At 40.0% G+C, this 14,692-nt stretch overlaps 1 long non-coding RNA gene across 1 annotated transcript; it reads left to right on the plus strand.

Annotated features, from left to right (window-relative positions):
• Positions 1-671: 671 nt before the first annotated feature.
• Positions 672-2,991, plus strand: LOC135395516 (uncharacterized). The gene is made up of 4 exons (XR_010423137.1): positions 672-1,051; positions 1,182-1,277; positions 1,401-1,519; positions 2,503-2,991. It is a non-coding gene; the product is annotated as an uncharacterized LOC135395516 (long non-coding RNA).
• The last annotated feature ends 11,701 nt before the right edge of the window (positions 2,992-14,692 follow it).

Below are 14,692 nucleotides of genomic sequence, written 5' to 3' on the forward strand. Positions count from 1 at the left end.
GCTATTTAGCACTGTTTTCACGATCTAAGACGTTTTCAGCTTGATTTTCGATTTCCGGCGCATTTTGATTATTCGCATTCATCACGTAGCCAATCGCTCTAAAAACGCTATTTAGCACTGTTTTCATGATGTAAGACGTTTTCAGCTTGATTTTTTGATTTCCGGCGCATTTTGAATATTCGTATTCTCCCCGTCGCCAATCGCTCTAAAAATGCTATTTAGCACTGTTTTCACGATCTAAGACGTTTTCAGCTTGATTTTTTTATTTCCGGCGCATTTTGAATATTCGTATTCTCCACGTCGCCAATCGCTCTAAAAACGTTATTAAAGGTCAGATATGCCGATTTTGAAGTGCCGCAGAACTGAGCGATACTCGCGCTGTGTGTTCATTACCTAACACTGAATATGTGTGCGAAATATCTTGCTCCAACTGTTCGTAGTTTTTTAGAAAACAGTTTTTTTAGTTCCCACGCCCGGCCGTCAGACCGTCGGCAAACCCTGCGCACGGGCGCACCGACGTCACTGCTCTCGGTTTATCTGTCTTTGGCTTGGCATGCACTCTTGGCTTGGCCGCTTGGCTTCTTTCGTTTCGTACTCTGTGCATCGTACATAAGCGAACAGCTGTTATGTTATTGCTAAGCCGGAAACAGAGCATGTGAATATTTTTTTTTTGGCAAGGCGTCGTTTGGAAAGTGCACTTCCTTGTTCTGACCTTGCCTTTTATGGGCTGGAGCGATATGCCACGGCGAAGTTGTCGAAGATGCGACGGTGCTACGTGCTACGCTGTTAGAACAATTCATCGGAGCATTCAAGTGTTACCTTTTATAAGCTGCTAAAAGACCAAGCAGTGCGAAGCTCTTGGCTGACAGTGGTGCCTGCTAATTTCCACTGCAAGGATTTCGTCAACGAATGTTATCATAGGTTATACGCGCGACTCCAGAGGCAATTTGGAATATCGGCACGAAATCGTCGGATGAAAATCTGAGGTGCCCGACGCACAACATTTTGAACGTGCCACGGAGGATCAAGGCAAAAAACGAGAGCAAAAAAGGTAAGTCGAGGTTCAGATACAAAAAATAGCAAGCCTAATGAATCGTGCAGCTGTCCTACTGCGCTTACTCTGATATAACCACGATTAACAACACAATAGTATTGATAATCTAACTTCTGAATTGTCACAGGTGCACGCTGAAGGCGGAAATGAAGCATGATCTGGCTTGCATCTGGTGCATGAAGAAATTGCTGGCACGTTAGTTGCAGTCTACCTCCACCAACAGGTACGACAGTGTGATGTTATAATTTGAGTATTCACCTAAGTTCAACTTTTCATGTGCACTCGCATGCAAGCATCTTGACACCACTTTTAAATCTGCCCTCAAAGTTACAACCTGTGCTTTCAGGGTGGAAAACAAAGGTCGCCATTCCGATTAGCTGCTATCTCCCAGTTCAAGCACTTTTGCTGTCTGGACACTGGTTCCTGTGGATGGGCTGTTACAAGCTTCACTGTCTGATATAGAAGGTACGTTACATTAGTTCAGTTAATTTGTCTTTTGCACATTTTCGTTACTGTTAGTTGGATTACTGTTGGACATACAATCCTTTGACACACAGAAGCTGATGTCGCCTCTGATAACGTTTTAGAATTTTCAGTGTCATCAACGTCCATTGAGGAAGGTGCCTTTACTATCTGTGAACCTTTAATTGAAGAATAGTCCAGAATTCATGTTAACATTGTCTACTCTTATTAATTCACTGTCTGTGTTCTGAGAGCTTAGAAAAATCGAAACTATTTATTTGTCACAACTTCACACTGGATGTGGTACTGGCTCGACATGTAAGCTAAAATACCTGGATTCTACAATAATTGTGTTGAACTTGGTGCATTACCGTGGGCAATGCCACATTCACTACATTTTTAGTGGGTCTGGTGCACAAATACTGTGTGCATACTGCATACATACATACTGTCTGATAGGCAAAAATACCTGAGGAGTGCTGTGTAGTCTTTTTACCTAAAGTCCATACCCTTACTGCAAAGTCACAGTACGTAGAACAGCAATGTGCAGGTATGCTGCGATAGAGATTCATAACAGAAAGAAAACTGTTGAGAGCATCTAAATTTTAATGAGACGAGACGTTCGTGCACAAGGCTGCTCTTGTTAATGTCTAACATGAAGTTACAAAATCCCGGAATATATAAAACATGTTGTAATGTAGAGAGCGAGGGTTGCTACAGACATAAAAATAATTACACAATCATATATAATAAAATAAAAAGGGGGTACAACTCCCCCCTCAACTCAACTCGACAACTCAATAACTCTACTTATTCTCTACCTTACAACATGTCATATATTCTGGAATTTTGTAACTTGATGTTAGACCTCAAGAAGTACAGCCTTCTGTGCGAAAGTCTTCTTTCTGTTGTGCACAATCATTATACAGTAAATACGACTATCCATTCCTTGTCATTAAATGCTTTTTCTTTCTTTTTTTCTGCAGTGATGAGCATCCATAAGGACACATGGCAGAAAGGGAGTCTCTTTGAGATGACAAACCCTCATCACCTCATGAGGATACAATGGTTGACGAATGGTTCTCAAGTACATCGAAACTTCAACAAATAATTCATGAAAAAGCCAGTCAGTGCTAGCACCAGGAATTGAACGTGGACCGTCCTGCTACCAGTCAGAGATGTTACATTTCAGGTGCTCATTGACTTTTGGTGAATTACTTGTTGACTTTGTCCCAAGGTGGAGCTCGCCACAGCTCATTTGTCTATCTGTTAATGTTGTGGCGTGTGTTGCGTTTTTCTCTTTGTGTGTTCCAGACTCAGAACGGTAAATTTGGATCAGGTCAGGTACGTTTCATTTAGACATGGCAAACATAAAGTGGTGTTTCTCAACACAACTTAGCAGTGGCCTTCATGCATTACTGCCACGGCCATTAAGCGTGAATGGAAGGCTGCACATTATGCATGATATAAAACCCCAAGACTAGGAACATGAAGGGACAAACACAAACACGTCCCTTTTTGTTCCCTAGTCACGGGGTTTTACATATGCATCATCTTCACCAGCTCACTTGCTTCCTAGCCATTTTTTCTGCCACATTATGTTCACTCTACTTCTATCGTGTGCTATGTAATCTTGTTCAAGTTCTGTCAAACGACGTGTAATGCTATAAAAACATTCAGTACACTGTTTATGTGGGTTGAATGGTAGCGCATAAATGCAGAAAGGGAACTGTCATGTTATGGAAAGTGTTTACGTATTGTACATTTAACTACTAATTTTATTGGTTAGCTTTCGCCGGCATATGATGTCAAGCCATGTTATATTAATTTGGAACATGTTCTTCTTAGTAGCCAGAGCAGCTGACACACATTGAGAACATAGCCCGTGTGTGTTTGTCTTTTCCACCGCAGCCCTTGGGTTTCCTCCCTGATGGCTACACATGTCAGGGATAGGTTTCAGAACCGGTAGTTCCCGCCAATTGTGAATTACTTTTCAGGGGATCATCACGCTGGCAGATGAAACATATCGTTTAAATTATTTGCAGGACAGGAATTGCGTAGCTTCACACAAATACTACTACTACGACGTAAGAGTGGTTTCAAATCTAGTTTTTTTGCATTCCTGACATTATCGCACGAGATGTAGTATCCACTATGATCCTTTATATGAGGGGTATGTACAGTGCAATCAACAGATGCTATTTACAAATCTGTGTTTTCTACTGTGTTGAAATGGGGTAGTTTGTATCTGAGAGATATAGTGAAACACAGGCAGCCAAGGACAGACTTTTGATGCCCTCGAGAAACATGGCAACACATTGCAGGGATTCTGGATGCTGCATAAATTTCCAGAACACACAGCTCAAGGCAGCGGTTAAATAACAAGTGGTTAGAGAAATACAAGACAGTTGCATGTGTAAGCAGTCTGCTGTTGGATTTGCTTCTGTCTGAGATACGTTATCTCAAAGGGAACGCACGGACACACTCCGAATGATACTAGGGCTGCCTGTGAAATAGAATGAGGAGAGGGGAAGATATATAACCCTTTTTTCTTGTCTGTTATTCTATTGGTTAACTTGTCATTTGCTTAGCAGCATATATGTGTATATTCCAGAGTCTGCTAATAAATATATCAGTTGAGAGCTAGCAGTCGCATTGCAGATGTCTCATCCTGTCCTTGGCTGCTTGTGTTTCACTATGGCCATGCTTGCTATTGCAAAAACAGAAAACAAAAAAAAGACAATAGAAAAACACGAAAAGAGCGACCTAAAAAGCTGCCTGTGCTAGTGCTCACATGGAGGGAATGCAATGAGGTAGCATGTTCCATTCATGAACTGTGCATAGTAGTACATATCACAACGACAACCAATTATTCAGATTTTTTTTTGAAGTACTTTGTTTTTTTAGCTTTGTTTGCACAGTCTATTATTGGAACTTTATGTGATTCCCCTCTTGAGATACTTTAAGATTGCTGATGCTGTGCAGTTTGTTAATTTTGAAACTGTACTGTGCTGAGGTACAAAAACAGAATTGTCATATCTGCATTTGAGCACATAGGAATAATTTGTAAGTACTTTCCTTGTTGACATTAATATTTGCACCAGGTCACAACATTGTTGATTGATGGAAAATGTAAATAAATATATTTATTTGCTTGCCAAACAATGCACAAATGTCTTCATTTCTAGTGAGATATTCCCTGTTGACCAGAAATAAATGTGGAAAAGTTAAAGGGGCACAATAATGGTAGAGTCTAGCATTGCTTTTTGCCACTTCACATATATTCACTGTTGTTCGTGTGCACATGTAGGAACAGGAAGGTAGAGCATGCGCATAAAAAATTTCGTATGCAGCTACACATATGGTTCAGAAGATTAATTAGATGATGTCCAAGCATATATAATTGTGCTTGTGCAATGGGTATGCTAATGGATTGCTTCCATGAAGCCTTTTCATTTATTTTTTATAAATTCTTTTTATAAATGTTATTTTTATTTTATATAAATTTCATATTACATATTGTATACTTATATTTTTATAAATTAAAAACTCAAATTACACGGCCCCTGTAAGTGTGCCCTTTTTAAATGGTTTGGTAACGTGTCTGAAACTGTAAAGGTAAGAGGCCATCGAGAATGCTGCAGACAAGGTTGCAACTTACATATTGCTTATCATGTCCTACATACAAAGTGATTTGTACAATAATTCCTGAGCACGGAATTAATTCCGACGATGGCCAGTGATGTCACCCGGGACGACAAGTCACATAATTGCCTCTAACACTTTTACATCCCATGGGCTGAGTTGTGAATTGAAAGAGCACTCTACAGAAGGATAAGGTGCACCTGATTTCTAGTATATATGCTATGCTCTAACTCTTCAGACACCACATTTCTAAAAACACAATTTCTAAGTGGCAATATGTGCTCTGGTACTTCTTTTGCGTCTGCATAGTGTGCAACCACATGGCTGCTGGAGCTTTCGTGTGCATGTTTTTGTGCGACGGTGTTCATTACAAACAATATCCAGATGTTAGACATAAAATGCAGTAGTTTGTAGCGTGCCACACAACGCAGCGTGGGGGTGTGATTCAAAGATTGCTTCTGGAAAATGCACAGAATCCCACAAAAAGTTTAAAATGTGATTTGTATTTCGTTTTACGTCTCTCGTCGTTACATACCATCGTCGACGCTGTTGCGCATTGATAAATCGTACGTAAAACTTGTCCCATAGTAGTATGCGGTTTCTCAAATACACAGCACAATTTTTTCCTGCAGGAATAAAACGCTGTCGGCATTTTCTTGCTAACACGGCTGTCGAAACGTCAGTCTCTACAATGGGCAAGTGATGTAAAGGCGCTAACGCAGACGAGACTTGATACAAATTGTACATGCTCACAAAACACAAACGACGAATTCCAGTCACAACATCGCACAGAGGTTGGTTCGCGAATGAGTTCGCAGCTGCTGCACTGTTTACTTATCGCGGAACGGTGGAACCCGGCTGTCCGCCATCTTCAAGCACAGATACGTGAAGCCGCGAGAAGCCGTAGCTGAAATCCACTGGCAAGTACGAAGGCGCGTACACGTCACAATGCCCGTTCGGGTGCATCTACGTCATAAAAATGGCTGCGCCCATGTGTGTTTCGGAATGAATTATCTATTTTTTTGACATGGTACTGTACCGAACTGAGAGAATGAAGGTGCATTTTGGGGAGAGCTGGATGTGGGCTTTCAGAATATCACAACCGTTTCGACTATTTGGGATATCGGCATAGCTGACCTTTAACACTGTTTTCAGGATCTATGACGTTTTCAGCTTGATTTTTCGACTTACGGCGCATTTTGAATATCCGTGTTCTCCACGTCGCGAACCGTTCTAAAAACGCTATTTAGCACTGTTTTCACGATCTAAGAGATTTTCAGCTTGATTTTTCGACTTCCGGCGCATTTTGATTATTCGCATTCTTCACGTCGCCAATCGCTCTAAGAACGCTATTTAAAACTGTTTTCATGATCTAAGACGTTTTCAGCTTGATCTTTTGATATCCGGCGCATTTTGAAAATTCGTATTCTCCACGTCGTCAATCGCTCTAAAAACGCTATTTAGCACTGTGTTCACGATCTAAGACGTTTTCAGCTTCATTTTTCGATTTCCGGCGCATTTTGAATATTCGTGTTCTCCACGTCGCCAATCGCTCTAAAAACGCTATTTAGCACTGTTTTCACGATCTAAGACGTTTTCAGCTTGATTTTTCGATTTCCGGCACATTTTGATTATTCGCATTCTTCACGTCGCCAATCGCTCTAAAAACACTATTTAGCACCGTTTTCATGATCTAAGACGTTTTCAGCTTGATTTTTCGATTTCCGGCGCATTTTGAATATTTGTGTTGTTCACGTCGCCAATCGCTCTAAAAACTCTATATTTAGCACTGTTTTCACGATCTAAGACGTTTTCAGCTTGATTTTTCGATTTCCCGCGCATTTTGAATATTCGTGTTCTCTACGTCGCCAATCGCTCTAAAAACGCTATTTAGCACTGTTTTCATGATCGAAGACGTTTTAAGGTTAATTTTTCGATTTCCGGCGCATTTTGAATGTTCCTGTTCTCCAAGTCGCCAATCGCTCTAGAAACGACATTTAGCACTGTTTTCATGATCTAAGACATTTTCAGCTTGAGTTTTCGATTTCCGGCGCAATTTGATTATTCGTGTTCTCCACCTCGCCAATCGCTCTAAAAACGCTATTTAGCACTGTGTTCACGATCTAAGACGTTTTCAGCTTGATTTTTCGATTTCTTGCGCATTTTGATTATTCGCATTCATCACGTAGCCAATCGCTCTAAAACGCTATTTAGCACTGTTTTCATGATCTAAGACGTTTTCAGCTTGATTTTTTTCTTTCCGGCGCATTTTGAGACTTTCGTATTCTCCACGTCGCCACCCGTTCTAAAAACGCTATTTAGCACTGTTTTCACGATCTAAGACGTTTTCAGCTTGATTTTTTTATTTCCGGCGCATTTTGAATATTCGTATTCTCCACGTCGCCAATCGCTCTAAAAACGATATTCAGCACTGTTTTCATGATCTAAGACGTTTTCAGCTTGAGTTTTCGATTTCCGGGGAATTTTGAATATTCCCATTCTCCGCGTCGCCAACCGCTTTAAAAGCGATATTTAGCAGTGTTTTCATGATCTAAGACGTTTTCAGCTTGATTTTTTATTTCCGGCGCATTTTGAATATTCGTATTCTGCACGTCGCCAATCGCTCTAAAAACGCTATTTAGCACTGTTTTCACGATCTAAGGCGTTTTCAGCTTGATTTTTCGATTTCCGGCGCATTTTGAATATTCGTATTCTCCACGTCGCCAATCGCTCTAAAAACGCTATTTAGCACTGTTTTCACGATCTAAGACGTTTTTAGCTTGGATTTTTGATTTCTGGCGCATTTTGATTATTCCCATTCTCCACGTCGCCAACCGCTCTAAAAACGCTATTTAGCACTGTTTTCACGATCTAAGACGTTTTCAGCTTGATTTTTCGATTTTCGGCGCATTTTGATTATTCGCATTCTTCACGTCGCCAATCGCTCTAAAAACGCTATTTAGCACTGTTTTCATGATCTAAGACGTTTTGAGCTTGATTTTTCGATTTCCGGCGCAATTTGATTATTCGTGTTCTCCACGTCGCCAATCGATCTAAAAACGCTATTTAGCACTGTTTTCACGATCTAAGACGTTTTCAGCTCTATTTTTTTATTTCTGGCGCATTTTGAATATTCGTATTCTCCACGTCGCCAATCGCTCTAAAAACGCTATTTAGCACTGTTTTCACGATCTAAGACGTTTTCAGCTTGATTTTTCGATTTCCGGCGCATTTTGAATATTCTTGTTCTCCACGTCGCCAACCGTTCTAAAAACGCTATTTAGCACTGTTTTCATGATCTAAGACGTTTTCAGCTTGATTTTTTTATTTCCGGCGCATTTTGAATATTCGTATTCTCCACGTCGCCAATCGCTCTAAAAACGCTATTTAGCACTGTGTTCACGATCTAAGACGTTTTCAGCTTGATTTTTCGATTTCCGGCGCATTTTGATTATTCGCATTCATCACGTAGCCAATCGCTCTAAAAACGCTATTTAGCACTGTTTTTATGATCTAATACGTTTTCAGCTTGATGCTTTGATTTCCGGCGCATTTTGAATATTCGTATTCTCCACGTCGCCACCCGTTCTAAAAACGCTATTTAGCACTGTTTTCACGATCTAAGATGTTTTCAGCTTGATTTTTTTATTTCCAGCGCATTTTGAATATTCGTATTCTCCACGTCGCCAATCGCTCTAAAAAGCTATTTAGCACTGTGTTCACGATCAAAGACGTTTTCAGCTTGATTTTTCGATTTCCGGCGCATTTTGATTATTCGCATTCATCACGTAGCCAATCGCTCTAAAAACGCTATTTAGCACTGTTTTCATGCTCTACGACGTTTTCAGCTTGATTTTTTTATTTCCGGCGCATTTTTAATATTCGTATTCTCCACGTCGCCAATCGCTCTAAAAACGCTATTTAGCACTGTTTTCACGATCTAAGACGTTTTCAGCTTGATTTTTCGATTTCCGGCGCATTTTGATTATTCACATTCTCCACGTCGCCAATCGCTCTAAAAACGCTATTTAGCACTGTTTTCATGATCTAAGACGTTTTCAGCTTCATTTTTCGATTTCCGGCGCATTTTGAATATTCGTATTCACCACGTCGCCAATCGCTCTAAAAGCGCTATTTAGCACTGTTTTCACGATCTAAGACGTTTTCAGCTTGATTTTTCGATTTCCGGCGCATTTTGATTATTCTCATTATTCACGTCGCCAATCGCTCTAAAAACGCTATTTAGCACAGCTTTCATGATCGAAGACGTTTTCAGCTTGATTTTTCGATTTCCGGCGCATTTTGATTATTCGTGTTCTCCACCTCGCCAATCGCTCTAAAAACGCTATTTAGCACTGTCTTCATGATCTAAGACGTTTTCAGCTTGATGTTTTGATTTCCGGCGCATTTTGAATATTCGTATTCTCAACGTCGCCACCCGTTCTAAAAACGCTATTTAGCACTGTTTTCACGATCTAAGACGTTTTCAGCTTGATTTTTTTATTTCCGGCGCATTTTGAATATTCGTATTCTCCACGTCGCCAATCGCTCTAAAAACGCTATTTAGCACTGTTTTCATGATCTAAGACGTTTTCAGCTTGATGTTTTGATTTCCGGCGCATTTTGAATATTCGTATTCTCAACGTCGCCACCCGTTCTAAAAACGCTATTTAGCACTGTTTTCACGATCTAAGACGTTTTCAGCTTGATTTTTTTATTTCCGGCGCATTTTGAATATTCGTATTCTCCACGTCGCCAATCGCTCTAAAAACGCTATTTAGCACTGTGTTCACGATCTAAGACGTTTTCAGCTTGATTTTTCGATTTCCGGCGCATTTTGATTATTCGCATTCATCACGTAGCCAATCGCTCTAAAAACGCTATTTAGCACTGTTTTTATGATCTAATACGTTTTCAGCTTGATTCTTTGATTTCCGGCGCATTTTGAATATTCGTATTCTCCACGTCGCCACCCGTTCTAAAAACGCTATTTAGCACTGTTTTCACGATCTAAGATGTTTTCAGCTTGATTTTTTTATTTCCAGCGCATTTTGAATATTCGTATTCTCCACGTCGCCAATCGCTCTAAAAACGCTATTTAGCACTGTGTTCACGATCTAAGACGTTTTCAGCTTGATTTTTCGATTTCCGGCGCATTTTGATTATTCGCATTCATCACGTAGCCAATCGCTCTAAAAACGCTATTTAGCACTGTTTTCATGATCTAAGACGTTTTCAGCTTGATTTTTTTATTTCCGGCGCATTTTTAATATTCGTATTCTCCACGTCGCCAATCGCTCTAAAAACGCTATTTAGCACTGTTTTCACGATCTAAGACGTTTTCAGCTTGATTTTTCGATTTCCGGCGCATTTTGATTATTCACATTCTCCACGTCGCCAATCGCTCTAAAAACGCTATTTAGCACTGTTTTCATGATCTAAGACGTTTTCAGCTTCATTTTTCGATTTCCGGCGCATTTTGAATATTCGTATTCACCACGTCGCCAATCGCTCTAAAAGCGCTATTTAGCACTGTTTTCACGATCTAAGACGTTTTCAGCTTGATTTTTCGATTTCCGGCGCATTTTGATTATTCTCATTATTCACGTCGCCAATCGCTCTAAAAACGCTATTTAGCACAGCTTTCATGATCGAAGACGTTTTCAGCTTGATTTTTCGATTTCCGGCGCATTTTGATTATTCGTGTTCTCCACCTCGCCAATCGCTCTAAAAACGCTATTTAGCACTGTCTTCATGATCTAAGACGTTTTCAGCTTGATGTTTTGATTTCCGGCGCATTTTGAATATTCGTATTCTCAACGTCGCCACCCGTTCTAAAAACGCTATTTAGCACTGTTTTCACGATCTAAGACGTTTTCAGCTTGATTTTTTTATTTCCGGCGCATTTTGAATATTCGTATTCTCCACGTCGCCAATCGCTCTAAAAACGCTATTTAGCACTGTTTTCATGATCTAAGACGTTTTCAGCTTGATGTTTTGATTTCCGGCGCATTTTGAATATTCGTATTCTCAACGTCGCCACCCGTTCTAAAAACGCTATTTAGCACTGTTTTCACGATCTAAGACGTTTTCAGCTTGATTTTTTTATTTCCGGCGCATTTTGAATATTCGTATTCTCCACGTCGCCAATCGCTCTAAAAACGCTATTTAGCACTGTGTTCACGATCTAAGACGTTTTCAGCTTGATTTTTCGATTTCCGGCGCATTTTGATTATTCGCATTCATCACGTAGCCAATCGCTCTAAAAACGCTATTTAGCACTGTTTTTATGATCTAATACGTTTTCAGCTTGATTCTTTGATTTCCGGCGCATTTTGAATATTCGTATTCTCCACGTCGCCACCCGTTCTAAAAACGCTATTTAGCACTGTTTTCACGATCTAAGATGTTTTCAGCTTGATTTTTTTATTTCCAGCGCATTTTGAATATTCGTATTCTCCACGTCGCCAATCGCTCTAAAAACGCTATTTAGCACTGTGTTCACGATCTAAGACGTTTTCAGCTTGATTTTTCGATTTCCGGCGCATTTTGATTATTCGCATTCATCACGTAGCCAATCGCTCTAAAAACGCTATTTAGCACTGTTTTCATGATCTAAGACGTTTTCAGCTTGATTTTTTTATTTCCGGCGCATTTTTAATATTCGTATTCTCCACGTCGCCAATCGCTCTAAAAACGCTATTTAGCACTGTTTTCACGATCTAAGACGTTTTCAGCTTGATTTTCGATTTCCGGCGCATTTTGATTATTCACATTCATCACGTAGCCATTCGCTCTAAAAACGCTATTTAGCACTGTTTTCATGATCTAAGACGTTTTCAGCTTGATTTTTTTATTTCCGGCGCATTTTGAATATTCGTATTCTCCACGTCGCCAATCGCTCTAAAAACGCTATTTAGCACTGTGTTCACGATCTAAGACGTTTTCAGCTTCATTTTTCGATTTCCGGCGCATTTTGAATATTCGTATTCTCCACGTCGCCAATCGCTCTAAAAGCGCTATTTAGCACTGTTTTCACGATCTAAGACGTTTTCAGCTTGATTTTTCGATTTCCGGCGCATTTTGATTATTCTCATTTTTCACGTCGCCAATCGCTCTAAAAACGCTATTTAGCACAGCTTTCATGATCGAAGACGTTTTCAGCTTGATTTTTCGATTTCCGGCGCATTTTGATTATTCGTGTTCTCCACCTCGCCAATCGCTCTAAAAACGCTATTTAGCACTGTCTTCATGATCTAAGACGTTTTCAGCTTGATGTTTTGATTTCCGGCGCATTTTGAATATTCGTATTCTCAACGTCGCCACCCGTTCTAAAAACGCTATTTAGCACTGTTTTCACGATCTAAGACGTTTTCAGCTTGATTTTTCGATTTCCGGCGCATTTTGATTATTCGCATTCATCACGTAGCCAATCGCTCTAAAAACGCTATTTAGCACTGTTTTCATGATCTAAGACGTTTTCAGCTTGATTTTTCGATTTCCGGCGCATTTTGATTATTCGCATTCATCACGTAGCCATTCGCTCTAAAAACGCTATTTAGCACTGTTGTCATGATCTAAGACGTTTTCAGCTTGATTTTTTTATTTCCGGCGCATTTTGAATATTCGTATTCTCCACGTCGCCAATCGCTCTAAAAACGCTATTTAGCACTGTGTTCACGATCTAAGACGTTTTCAGCTTCATTTTTCGATTTCCGGCGCATTTTGAATATTCGTATTCTCCACGTCGCCAATCGCTCTAAAAGCGCTATTTAGCACTGTTTTCACGATCTAAGACGTTTTCAGCTTGATTTTTCGATTTCCGGCGCATTTTGATTATTCTCATTTTTCACGTCGCCAATCGCTCTAAAAACGCTATTTAGCACAGCTTTCATGATCGAAGACGTTTTCAGCTTGATTTTTCGATTTCCGGCGCATTTTGATTATTCGTGTTCTCCACCTCGCCAATCGCTCTAAAAACGCTATTTAGCACTGTCTTCATGATCTAAGACGTTTTCAGCTTGATGTTTTGATTTCCGGCGCATTTTGAATATTCGTATTCTCAACGTCGCCACCCGTTCTAAAAACGCTATTTAGCACTGTTTTCACGATCTAAGACGTTTTCAGCTTGATTTTTCGATTTCCGGCGCATTTTGATTATTCGCATTCATCACGTAGCCAATCGCTCTAAAAAACGCTATTTAGCACTGTTTTCATGATCTAAGACGTTTTCAGCTTGATTTTTTGATTTCCGGCACATTTTGAATATGCGTATTCTCAACGTCGCCACCCGTTCTAAAAACGCTATTTAGCACTGTTTTCACGATCTAAGACGTTTTCAGCTTGATTTTTCGATTTCCGGCGCATTTTGATTATTCGCATTCATCACGTAGCCAATCGCTCTAAAAACGCTATTTAGCACTGTTTTCATGATCTAAGACGTTTTCAGCTTGATTTTTCGATTTCCGGCGCATTTTGATTATTCGCATTCATCACGTAGCCATTCGCTCTAAAAACGCTATTTAGCACTGTTGTCATGATCTAAGACGTTTTCAGCTTGATTTTTTTATTTCCGGCGCATTTTGAATATTCGTATTCTCCACGTCGCCAATCGCTCTAAAAACGCTATTTAGCACTGTGTTCACGATCTAAGACGTTTTCAGCTTCATTTTTCGATTTCCGGCGCATTTTGAATATTCGTATTCTCCACGTCGCCAATCGCTCTAAAAGCGCTATTTAGCACTGTTTTCACGATCTAAGACGTTTTCAGCTTGATTTTTCGATTTCCGGCGCATTTTGATTATTCTCATTTTTCACGTCGCCAATCGCTCTAAAAACGCTATTTAGCACAGCTTTCATGATCGAAGACGTTTTCAGCTTGATTTTTCGATTTCCGGCGCATTTTGATTATTCGTGTTCTCCACCTCGCCAATCGCTCTAAAAACGCTATTTAGCACTGTCTTCATGATCTAAGACGTTTTCAGCTTGATGTTTTGATTTCCGGCGCATTTTGAATATTCGTATTCTCACGTCGCCACCCGTTCTAAAAACGCTATTTAGCACTGTTTTCACGATCTAAGACGTTTTCAGCTTGATTTTTCGATTTCCGGCGCATTTTGATTATTCGCATTCATCACGTAGCCAATCGCTCTAAAACGCTATTTAGCACTGTTTTCATGATCTAAGACGTTTTCAGCTTGATTTTTTGATTTCCGGCACATTTTGAATATGCGTATTCTCCACGTCGCCACCCGTTCTAAAAACGCTATTTAGCACTGTTTTCACGATCTAAGATGTTTTCAGCTTGATTTTTTTATTTCCAGCGCATTTTGAATATTCGTAATCTCCACGTCGCCAATCGCTCTAAAAGCGCTATTTAGCACTGTTTTCACGATCTAAGACGTTTTCAGCTTGATTTTTCGATTTCCGGCGCATTTTGATTATTCTCATTTTTCACGTCGCCAATCGCTCTAAAAACGCTATTTAGCACAGCTTTCATGATCGAAGACGTTTTCAGCTTGATTTTTCGAT

The sequence above is a fragment of the Ornithodoros turicata genome, chromosome 5 (assembly GCF_037126465.1).
Source record: "Ornithodoros turicata isolate Travis chromosome 5, ASM3712646v1, whole genome shotgun sequence".
Taxonomy (NCBI): Eukaryota; Metazoa; Arthropoda; class Arachnida; order Ixodida; family Argasidae; genus Ornithodoros; species Ornithodoros turicata.